Source organism: Mugil cephalus, chromosome 12 (genome assembly GCF_022458985.1).
Source record: "Mugil cephalus isolate CIBA_MC_2020 chromosome 12, CIBA_Mcephalus_1.1, whole genome shotgun sequence".
Classification (NCBI taxonomy): Eukaryota; Metazoa; Chordata; class Actinopteri; order Mugiliformes; family Mugilidae; genus Mugil; species Mugil cephalus.
In genome coordinates this window covers 18,964,672-18,977,473 of record NC_061781.1, presented here as the reverse complement: position 1 = coordinate 18,977,473, position 12,802 = coordinate 18,964,672, and the positions used below count along the sequence as shown (strand labels likewise).

The window sequence follows — 12,802 nt, the reverse complement described above, 5'->3', positions numbered from 1 at the left end:
TGCTTCAGAATAAAACAGGAAACAAGACAGGGGGATGACTAACGGCATGTCACAATTATTGCTAGATGCAAATGCATCTATGTAGACAGAAAAAAACAAACAAACAAACAAACAACGCTAAAGAAAGAAAATGAATGAAAAAGCAAAAGATGTCTGAAACCAAAAGATATTATAACCTATAGCACAGGTTTATTTTCTTCATATGGTATCCTGAAATGTGCAGATTCATATGTAGAAGTCTATGTCAAGAGGGAACAGATTATTGTGACTATAAGACCTCATGTCCTGTGTATAAACAGCTTACATCCATATAATGAACTTCTGATCATAACATTAAACATACACTAAAACATCTGTGCAGTACAACAGTGTTCTCTCTATTTGACTTTGATAAACACCACCTCTGATCACTGCTGCCTCCATAAAGACGCAGTTTGCTGTGTTTCCATTGTGCCAACGACGTCTCTGTTTTGCTTCATGACACAAATAGAAGGCATTGATGTAAAAAAAAAAAAAAGAAAAAAAAATAATTTGCCCTTTCATTCCTCTCATTTGTGTGCTGGCATACACGTGTGGTTTTTTGAAAAGTAAGCAGTAAAATAATTACAATTTGAAAACCGGATATTTAGATTTGACATTTAACGTAATACTCCGGATCCAGACTTTATTTCAAGCGCCGTTCCTCGTGTGATGCTGAATTCAGCAGCACGCTATGCGGGACTAGTAGCTTAAAATTTAAGCCCCTTCGCTCCCTCTCTCTCTCTCTCTTTTCCTGTTACTCTCTCTCCTCTTATACTCCTCCTATCCTCCTTCTGTCTCTCTCTCTCTCCATTTCTCACCTCCTCCCCCTCTCTACCCCCCCCTCCCCACAACAAGTGTGGAGCTTTTTTGTACATCCCGATCTGCTCACTGTGTTGAAGCTTTGAGTTGAGTTATAGATGTCTGCTGGAATTTCTTTCCCCCCCTCATCCATTTCGCCGTTAAATCGATGGAGATGACAGAGTGCAGGTGCTGCCGCGGCGCGCAGAGCCAGCAGGGACGGTGTGTGGTGCACTAGGACCGGGGAGAGATTCTTCTCGTCGTGTGCATTGCAACTACAGAGCGGAGCTGTGAAGGAAACCCCCCATCGGATCTGGCCATTATATCCTTACATTCCTTTTTTTTTTTCCCTCTCCCCCCCCTCCATCTCCACCGCGGCGCGGTTGAGTTGGGATTGCACTAACCAGTCGCGTCTGGGATAGTCGAGCACCCAGGAGAGGGATGGCAATTTAACCCAATTTGTGTAAAAGTCAGCTTTTTGGGGGGTGGAGATGGCGGTCGCTTTGCAGCTAAGCCTCAACTCGGTTTAATCCAACGTTTTATTAGTAGTAGACTCTCCTTTTCTCCCCGTCATCCGTTTTTTTTTTTTTTAATTTATTTTTATTTTTTTTTATTTGAAGCGCGCAAAGTCACATCTGCGTAGGAGAGCGCTTGGCGCACTTCTTCCCCCAAAGGACAGAGACAAAATCTCCATTCTTCTGTTTGGATTTAAACCGGACGACTGGCTGAATGGGTGACCTCGCTGAAACGCAGACTATCAGCAGCTTTCACCCACTGTGTGGAAACGTGTTTTCTCTGTTGGCCAGGAGTTGTGGTGTCCAAAGCCTTCCCCACTGACTGACAAGCGACGTCGTACCATTTTGGAATCGAGTTGAAGGTAGGCCAATTTATGCTCTCGGATTTCTGACATAACGCGGTTCATCTGAGCATTTGATAAAGTTCGCAGACCTCATTTTAACTGGTTCCTCGGTTCTTGCTGCAATGCATTGATCGTCCGTGACTCTGGGTTTCTGCCGGACACCTGCAGCAGTTATTCTAGAAAAAAAAAAAAAAATACACGGTGGTGGAGATGTGATATTCATCAGTTTAAAAAAAGGCTCCGAGCCAGTTAAAATGCCTTAAGGAGGAGAAGTTCAGCACCTGCCGCTGTTGCGGCATAGAGAACAGTTCGAATATAGATCGTAGCCAACAGACTACAAACATTCAGTAAAAGAAATAGATAAATAATTCAACTCGGGGTTTGTGTCGCAGTGTGAGAGGAAATCTCTGTGCCTCTGGCTGCCTCTTTGCTGTGTGTTTGGCTCACGATATGTTTGTTCATGGGCTCAATCATGGAGATTCCGGAGAAACCCTCTGCAGTGCAGTCTCATACACCGGGCCGCCGGGCTCACTGGAGCTCACTAAGGAGAGGATTTAGATAAAGGTGTAAACGAAGCGGCAGCTTTCCCTGAAGGTAGTCTAACAGTAAGCCTTATTATAAGCGCAATCCTGTCTTTATACTGAGAATATACTTTAGGCTGCTGGTTTTTTACTGAGGCAACAATTTAACAATGAAACAGACTCACAGAAATACACCGAAAACTTAGCACCCTCTCTCTCTCTCTCTCTCTCTCTCCATCCCCCATTTTCTATGTGTGTGTGTTTGCGTGTGTGCATGTGTGTGCCACGTGCACACCAGCCAACACACTCCCAGCGATAAGAGTTGCAAATGATTGTGTGTGAGGCAGTGCTGTAGTTACGGAGTCTAAATTGGAGAAACCGATTTCATGAAATGCTAAAACTCACGTTATCACCTGTGTCATTACGGAAATCTGCCCGTAATGCGCCCGTTCAGCGTGTATTCTAATAGATTTTATTTATTTTATATTATTTTTTTTTTTTACCATTTGGACTTACAGTACGAGTTACCCACGGCGCGGCGCATCGTGTGGTATGATGCGAATGCCGACGCATGACGCAGGAACCCGAGTGATGATAGATGATGATTCTGTTTCTGTAAATGCCGGAGCACTTTAAGCCTTAGTGGTCACCCTCGGCACTAACCACCCCTATTAACTGTCGTTTTTCATGTCGTGTTCACTTAAAATTTGCCACAGGTCGTTTTGAAGAGAGATTGTGGGCGGTCTATTGGTAGGTCGGGCTCATCTTGGACATGTGCTTTAAGTGCACCCCCCCCACCCCACACAGATACACACACACACACACACACACACGCACACACACACACACACACACACGTGCACACAAGCAAACACGCGCGTACACACACACACACACACACTGCAATGGCGAGGAAGATGCTTAAAACTCACTTGAATTAAATGCGGTCCCCCTGGTTATTCATTTGATTTCAGTTTAAGAAGACATCCAATCTAACACTTATATCCTGTTAACTAGGGCTTAATACTTTTTTTTCACAATTTTGTCAGACTGACCTATATCTACTTGTGTTGGCAGAGAGATATGCCAGAGGCCAGTTGGAGGTGAGCCACATCTCCCAATTCACGACCTGAACATAGAATGTCATGAAAGAAAACGTCTTCTTGTCACACTGGATTTCCAGTGTAATTGTTATGAGCGTGGGGCCCTTGCGTTAATGAATTCGTGAAGTCACTTCTGTCTGATGTTACAAAGTGCAGCAGATAAAACTGGCAGGCTGTTGCTCCTGCCAGCAGCGCCTCGTCATGGGGAAGATGACAGGAACTGTCCGTGGTGCTGAAACAGACAGTTCCTTTGTTCAACTCTGGGCTGATTTTGTAAGTTGACACGTTGAAGCGGCTGCAGTGACTCTCTCTCCTTGGCTTCACTTCTTTCAGTTCTAACAATTTTATCTTTTAATATTTGCTGTAGTGTGCCTTCTGCACGAACGTGTGCGTTCATCTAGTAAAGACTGATTGTAATGAGCCATTTAAAGAAGACAGAGCACACACACCAAATGCACTGTCTTAATATTTGCATTCAGCCCCCTTGTAAATTATGCTAATATGTTTCATACATATTTCATTTCACCCATCCTAATTGACACATCAAGTCCCACTGCTTTTCTGCTCGTGGTGTTTCAGTGCCCTGTGTGTTTTCCCAATTTTGTCCCTGGGTCACAGTATTTGCTTTAAATGGCATCGTCATGTGTTAGTGAAGATCCATTAGCCGATCATCATGATGCTGGTTTGGTTTTGTGAAAACTGATCTTGTCTAAAAATGAAACATATCAACACCAAAACAACCCCAACACTGAAAACATTACTGTAGTAGCTCCAGTACCAGTACGGCTTAATGTACCGTAAATGCGAAACAAATCACAATTAATGCACATACAACTGCAGAATATGTTTCTTTTCACGCTGTGTGTAATGTGAGCAACCCATAAGCTTTTGAAGGCTGTTATAGTTTATAAGACCCATGAACGCTCTAAATAAAACCCCTCTCTCTATTCGAATTTCCACAGGGCCACACACAATTGTGCGCAGAGTGCGCGCCGTGTGTCTGCTATAAACACAATTGGGGAAGCGATATACAGCCCAAGTGGAAGTCAAATTAACCCTGGGGGAGCCTTGACATCTAATGTGCTTGTAATAATTGACTGCATTTCTGTCCTGTGATTACTGTTGCTCGGTATCTATAGATGTGCGTGATCCACTCTATGAAAATCAAAATGTCTTTATGCGATAACAGTGGTTGATGACTCCTACTGGGTGCACTGAGGCTTTGCTGCTCGTCGCACGGTGAGACCACAGCAAGGCAATTTGTTTGTGTGTTAATGGTCATCCAGTTGTAATTGCTGGTAAAGTCTTACTGGAATGGTCTTACGCTGGTGATGAATGACGTGGGTGTTTTCCCCCTAATGTTGATTGAATTAGGCCACCCCTCAGACGCATCGCTTTCCAGAGGAGGGAAGGCGATCCCGTGGTGAAGTTTATCAATAAGCGGGTGGATAGAGTGTAAGTGGTAGTGTTGCCGGGGGCAGACAGCCGGTGATGAGGAGGGGAAACACGCTTAGGGAGAGTCTCACTGCTCACACAGCAGATTGGAAGCCCTCGGTGCTAGCGTCTGTCGGTCTCTGCCGCAGGGGGAGAGAGTGGTGGAGCCACACAGAGCTGACCCAGAACCTCACACTGGGCCAACTTCAGGTCAGCCTCCTTACCGAAGCCAGCTCAGTTGGTCACTTCTGTACTTTGTGTATTTAGCCGTACTTTGTATTTACTTTTTTTTCTCTTCCTGTTCTCGTCTTTGTATTATTATTGTCAGCGTTTCATATTTACTGATGTGTACATATCACGTTTGGTCAATTTCCTTTAACTGATCGGGCCATGAACACGGTTCAATCAGAGAGCAGCATCTAGCAAAGCATGGGGATTTGATGGCTTTGTTTTGAACATTGGCTGCTTTGACGTGGACCCCCATGAGGCCACTGGCAGCTGAGCTCCCGCTGTGGCAGATTGATATTTGTAATTTAAGGGAAGCTGTCACACAGCATCCACCAGATGGAGAGAGCCGCAGAGGCACGCAGTCGATTAAACACGGTTTGTTTAGAAATAATCATTTTGATGTGGAAGCTGAGGATTCATTTAAGGCAGATTGGCTCCAAAGGTTCAAAATGGCCAATTATACTCTGACGCATGCGATCATACAATAATAACACGTGGATGTATGAGTATAGAGTGGCGTCGGGGATTAGAGGCTTTCAGTTCCCCAGGTCTTAACAGAAAGAGCAGGTCAGTGATTTGTATTCCGGTTGACGAAAAGGTTGAGAGCTAATTCATTAATCCGCCCGGTGACGTACATACACACATGCACATTGTTTTCATCAGCCAGCTATTGGAATTGATATTTGAGGGAGGGTCGTTCTTCAAAGGGCCATTGCCTCCTTGTCACATTGATTGACAATAAAGGGACAATAAACAGCATGGAGAGAATACGGCCTGATTAACTGCCCTTCAGAAGAACCAAACATATACAATAAATCAGGTTTCCATCTCACAAATTAGGACGATGGCATTTAGACGCTGGTTAGAAGATCCTCAAGCTTGAACTCTTAGGGCATTCACATTTACGGGGTCTAAATGATGGTCAAACCCAGTGATGATGTGGAATATACAAGGATCAATATAATTCGGATACTCATATAAATGTGTATTCGGGATTATAAACATAAGGAAGGTAGAAATGTGATCGACAGAAGTAAGGAAAGCTAATTGTGTGATAGTGTCAGTGTAGACTGGTACACAGACAAGATGGTGGTAGAGCTCATATTAAGTCTTTTACCTCCATTATATTGTTAATATAAAATTACACCCAGATTAAACATTAAATTGCTAAATTGATGATGGAGTAATGACAAAGAAACTACTAATGAGTTTTACTAACAAGTTTTCTTTATATCCAGTTATTGCAGACCCGACAGTGAAGGATGATTCACTCTAATTGCATCTGGTTGTATTATGTGTTTAAGACGGTGAAGACATAATTTAATTAGGCAATTGTATTTCTTACTTTGATATTGTTGCATTTTAGCTTAGGAAATAACTTTAATAGGCAAATCTGGGAATAATTTGTCTAAGTGACACTGGATACTCGAATACTCCCACTGATAACAGCCTTATTCTTTCTATCTTGCGCTAACTTCTGTGTTTTTTTATCTGAAGAACCTACCTGGAACCTCGAGGCTTTTATCTGAAAACTTCAACTTCTCACTTTAACTGCGCCCCGACACCTGTTGATGCAGTAAACAAAGTTAGACCCATCAAGGCAGCTTTGAAGAGCGTGGCCTTTTAATTGGCTCGGCCATTCACTTTAAAATTGTAACCTGTCAGCCGTTACACTAAGGCGGTGTTGGCTTTATAGCTTTGAGTCACTTTACTCCCCACTGAGAAACTGAATTCAACAAGGAATAGAAAGAGAGAGGGAGGCAGATAGAGTTTAATGAAAGGTGAAAATAGAGGACTTAAAGGAGACTAAGTGTGCAGGTATTTGAAGGTGAAAAAAAAGTGCTTGTTTACATTTGCTGTAGAATCAGACCCACTGAACTGTTAGGACGTACTGCACATTTGAAAAAATACTGAATACTGCATATACACCAATCAGCCACAACATTAAAACCACTGAACAGGAGAAGTTAATGACGTTGACCATCTTGTGACGATATGATGTTCTGCTGGGAACCTTTTAGACCTGACATTCATGTGTATGTTCCTTAGATGTGTACCACCCACCTAGACCAGAACAGGGACCCCCGCCTCATAGCAATGGCACTCCTTGATGGCCACCCCCAGCAGGATGAAGCCTGACACAGACAAAACGGTCAAAATGGAAGAGCTTAAAAAAACAAACAAACTCCAAATTCACTAAATCCCAAACTGATCAAATATCCGTGGGATTCACTGGAACTAGTCTGATCCACAGAGGGCCCTCCCCTCCACCCCCACTAACAACATCCTGTTACCAGACACCACAGGACACCCTCAGAAGGCCTGTGATGCATCACAACTATATTAAGCAGGTGGTCATAATGTTATGACTGATGTGTACACATAGTTTCTTCCTCTCTACAAGACTCAAGGCTGCATTTATCATTTATCAATGCCTTTTTAATCACAGGTTGTTTTACCTGAATGAGGCTCCATCAAGAACAACCTATTCTTGTCCATCTGAATGAAGTAGTGCGAGGTACTTATAGAGCAACAAAATAGGAACATATGATAACATGTCAAACGCCTCAAAGATGTTGATATGCCATTAAACTGATCAAGTTGTGTAAACTATCTAGTTCCTCTAGTATCTCTCAACTCCTTGCAAACATTCTTGCAACCTCTTGCTCCAGTTGACAATCTCAGCATGGATATGTCTAAGCTTTACATTGACTGCAGTCGTTCTACCACCAGGGCCCTTTCACACCTAACTTGTTGGTCTGGAGAGTTCTGTGATTTCTGATCTGGACCAAAATCAGAGATATGAGGCTTCTGAACAGCCAAACAGTGGTCAGACAAGATGAGCAGGTCCCTGTTCCTTTCCAGTGAGACAACGGTTTCACACTTCTTGGACCAACTTCAGGGAGCTAGGACGCTAATTAATTACTGTTAGGATGCTAAGTTTTGACTCGAATACGTTGCATTATTAAAAACCAGATGAAAAAAGAAACGCTTTCCAGCTATCCTGAACGCAGGAAAGCAAATTTCCTGTAGTTGTCACATATGCAACACCTGTAAATAAATCAAGGATAAGCTGATGATGACAGGACAAAGGTTTGTCATGTGACAAGATCCAAAAATATGAATAATTTATGTACCAGTTATTTCTAAGGCTCCTTCTGGGTGACCACATCAGAAAACATTAGCATTAGCATCTGCAATTTTGAAAGGCAATAAAGCACCTTATACGCCAGTACGTTTGGAGGACGTGTTACTACTGAGTGCAGAACAAAAACCTTCTAGCCCCATCAAAAATAAAAACAGAAACACATCTGGACACTGTTGATTATTTCTTGCATGATTCCGTCTGGCATGGGAACGGGCTCGAATAGAATCTTATTCCTGACCTCAGACGTATTAGGGTCTCTGTTACTGGTCTCATGTTGCCATTGGCCTCGCCATAAAACACCCAGTGTAGACCACACCATCTATAATAGAATCATTCTCTCAGCTGTCACTTTGCATCGGCCCTGGACAGATCCTACCAATGTCCCATGGGTGAATGTGTAAGAGATGCGATATGAACAGTTTGTGTGCGTACACGGTGCACACCCAAATGAAAAGAGGCCAAAAATGTAAAACAAGAGAAAAACGCTCATGTCTCGATTTCTCTGTGACACATATACTCACACACACACACGCCAGATTAACCTTGGCAAATTGCCTTACAGGATGAAATTGTATTTAAAGGTATAATTTAATCATTTAATTTTTGTAGAATTGGTGCAGAAAGTGAATCACAGTTGTAGCGTCCCTTGGAGACGCGGATGTTGAAATTCTCGTCGCTGGCGGTTACTTGTAAGAAAGTTGTTAGAATTTTCGAGATCAGATCCAGTCACGGCGGCGTAATGGAAAGCCGCGATCTCCCTGCGGACCGGAACCACAAACAACAGGCACTCGAAAGGGAGAGGAGGGACTTTATCTCAATTTTCCGTTGCTTAGCTTGTCAACTTGTCTCTGAGATCCACTCCAATGGCCCCGACTCCGAGCTATAAAGAAGGAAACACAAAAGCACAGACAAGGTCATATGAGAATTGGCAAGGGAGAGGGAGAGAGGCACAGTAAGAGGAAAAGCGAGGTGTTTCTACAGTTTCCACAAGCTAAAAACACTATTCCCTGTTATTTTGTCAGCTGCAGTGGTCTGTGTTATGGTGCAATAAGTCCCCGGGGAGCCGAGGCTGCCATAAAACATTGCACTGTTTTGAACGACCGTCTCTGATGGTGGGCACACATTGCGTGCATGATGCTTGCCCATTAGTACAATTGGTCAGTAATGATTGGGTACCAAGTCCCATCCAGCCGGTAAATATCTTTACACAGTCTTCCAATCGAGTTCACTCAGAAGCATGGCAAGACAGGCAGCCTCCTTGTTAGAGCAGGAGCTAAAATCGGAAACTCTTGGACGTGGAGAGCTCATAATAAACAAGCAGGAAGACGCTGTGAGATTTTTATTTTAATGTATGTGTATTGGTGAGACTACCGACTGTCTTATAGTTTCAAGTTGTTGGAGCTGTGACATTGCAGTGGGTTTGCCGAAGGTCAGTGACATCTATGGGTCTGTTCATCTTGCATATGCTTGTGTGTGTGTGTGTGTGTGTGTGTGTGTGTGTGTGTGTGTGTGTGTGTGTGTGTGTGTGTTTCTGTGCACACTGATTTGACACACAGGCCCAGTCAGTCCTGTTCTTGGCTCCAGCAGTGATCTGGCACTTCTCCTAGTCCTGCAGCCCTTGCCATGCTTCCCTCTCTCCCTTCCTCCCTTTCTCCCTCCCTCCCTCCCTCACTGCCGCTACCTCTCCTCCTCCTCCTCCTCCTCCTTCTCCTCCCATTCTTCTTCTCTCCCTCCATCCACACTCCAGTGCAGATCAGCCTGCACAGGCCTTGCAGGGTGTCAGGGAAAAAAAATAAAAATAAATAACAGGAGAACGAGAAAAGAGAAGTGACTGGACTTTCATCCAGACTCTCCTGGTATGCCTCCTCATTCCTGCCTCTCTTTGTAATGCGTCGCTATCATATGACAGTAATACGGCAGCATTATGCGCCCAAATATAACCGCGCAGGCTAGTTCCTTACAGGCCAGGGTTGAAAACGACAAGCCCCCTCCCGTATTCCTTTAACGAAACCTTGGACAACCTCGTAGATGGGATATGCACATTGACACAGAAACACATGCACCGGTGCACAGGTCTCCTAGTTCTCTTTCTGTTCATATAAATCCCGTAATAAGATTCCATCTGAGATAACTGGACTGCTCCCACCAGGGCCTTTCCCCCCTCTCTGAGACCCACAGCAGCTGCACTATAGAATGAATTTGGCTGTGGTCAGAGAACAATCAATGATACTGGCTGTGCAGGTAATTGTGTGTGTGTGTGTGCGTGTGTGTGTGTGCAGCAGATTTCAGATGGCATTTCAGAATCAGCGAGACGGGAGGATGCTAGTTATGCACGTTTGGATTTCCAACAGCCCAAACAATTTGGTTGAAAGCCTCACTGATTTGGTTTCATGGGTTTCAGGAATTTTTAATTGAAGAAACATATGCCACCAGAAGCATTGGTGTACAGACGACAGTAACTCAAGAGACGGATCCACGGTCAATCAAAGAGAACAAATAGCTTTATTGTGGTGGTATAGCATTGTAGTTTTGTGTTAAATTAATAATGTATTAACAGATATGTTCTGGTTTAAATCAGTTAACTTGTTCTATAACATAAAGCATCCTCAGACGTCTAGTTTTGTCAAACAAACAATAATTGTTGCAGCTCTTTGGTTTATTAATTGTTTAATATGATCTGATAAACAAGTTAAACACTGTTACGCTACAGATATGATTACTGTATATGACCGTGTGTATTTGGAAATACCGCCGCGTATCATTTCCCAAGAAAGATGGGGGGTGTGATCTGACTATTTCTGTCCAGAAAAATACATCTCCAGCATGTTTGTGTGCAGGCATCAATTATGCAAAAGAAAAGAAATCTATAGGTGTGCATTGTCTATTGTGGTTTAGCTGGATTGGATTTGAAGCCCCATTGTGTCGCATTGTGAATTGGGCACTATTTGTGTGCGTGTTTGTGTGTGGGAAGGGGTGGGGGGGGATCGGGAGGATGTTGGGGTGAGACGCAGGAGATAACTGAAGGTCACCGAGATGCGCTTATGAACAGTAATTCACACACAGGAGAGCTGGACCAGGAAGGGGTGCGAATAAATACAACAGATAACGATGTGTGCGCTTGTTCAACTAAACATTCCCCGTGTACCCTGAGTGAGCGTGTGATAGCATTGGCTCACGCACTTTCTGTCTTTGTGTAAAAAAAAAAAGTTTGTATTTGGGACCTGTGGTTGGATGCAGATATTTTTCTGCAACACCCACGAGTTGCCCTTATTGGTTCATCCGATGGAGAAGCACGTATGTCTTTCTCTGTCAGAACTGAAAGCGTCTTCGGCTCTTTGTAGGCAGCAAGGACGACTTTCCCCACGTCCTTTCAAATCTGTGACATACTCTCAGTGCTGTCAGCTTAGTCCACACTTAGGTAAGTTTATTTATGGAGTACGACTTAGCTTCTCAACTGATGTGAGATGTTGTTATTTGGATGGATGATGCCATGGATGGTGTTTTAATGGATGCTCTCTAAATGGTTTGTGTTCATGCATATTGCATATATTTTGCATCCCAACGCTGTTAAGTGTACGACTTGCACGATGTTGTTTGCAATTAATTCTTAAACTCCTGAGCTCATTGTTTCCACATCTGAGAAAACATTATTTTTTTGCCTTTTGTTTTCACAAGCTTTATCGAGTTTAAAGAGAGGATGCAACAATCCGTGTAATATACAATGTGCAATTGAAACTACATTGACTCTTTATGCTGCTATTACGTCCGTATACTATAAAAACCTTGTGCAATACAGGTTTACACTTTACCACCGCTGCTGCACCTTTTCCAGTACTGCAATAAAACAATATATATTTTATTTTATATTTTGTATATTTTCAATATTTTTTAGTATTAGTATTATAACTTTAGCTGTATATCTTGTAAATAGTATCTTTGCTGCACTATTTTACATACAAGGGCATTCTATTCTATTCTATTCTATTCTATTCTATTCTATTCTATTCTATTCTATTCTATTCTGTTCTACAATCAATCGCTATGAGTGCGTTGTTGCTAAGTTTCCCCAGAGTGATCATAAAGTTTGGGTACATGAAGTTCCTATAACTGTTTTATATTAATGTGCATGCACTAGAATAACACAGCGAGAGCTGGGGTGAGGAACGGGGCAGCATCCGATGCCTGGTCTACCAATTCACTGATTTCATTGTCTTTTTTTTTTCTGCAAAAGAAAACCTTTGACGAATAGTTAGCAGTCTCTTTGGTCTGCCTCCTGTCAGTCATATTCCAGACTGGATGGGAAACATACTAATTTAAAGCGAGACGCTGCGAAGCAATATTCTCCGACTTGAGACAAAACTGCGTGTCTTGGCTGTGCATTCAAATACCTGTTTGACTCCAGTTGTAACTCTTAATGTGCAGTGCCAGTCAGATAATACCAGAAAACCTAAGTAAAGTAAATACGCGCAAACAAACAAACAAAAAAAAAAGCTTTTATGTACAGGGAACCTGGCATAAAATAGAGATAAACAACAGCTGGACAGCAAACAGTGATATGCACAGGGTGCTGGCTGGGAAATTATCTGCACGAATAGGCTGAAGGTGCAACCAATGTTGGAATGAATACTGTGCAGGTAGGAAAATATGTATATTGTGCTGCGCAGTGTATACAGCGCAGATATTAATCTCG

The 12,802-nt window shown here is 42.9% G+C and overlaps 1 protein-coding gene across 4 annotated transcripts in view; it reads left to right on the top strand.

The window, feature by feature from the left end:
- Window positions 1-933: 933 nt before the first annotated feature.
- The window catches only part of il1rapl1a (interleukin 1 receptor accessory protein-like 1a), a 142,686-nt gene continuing 130,817 nt past the window's right edge, over window positions 934-12,802 (top strand). For all 4 annotated transcript variants that reach the window (XM_047601467.1, XM_047601465.1, XM_047601466.1 and 1 more), the window contains exon 1: window positions 934-1,696. The gene's annotated coding sequence lies outside the window, so the exon portion shown is untranslated. The remainder of the gene's footprint in view (window positions 1,697-12,802) is intronic.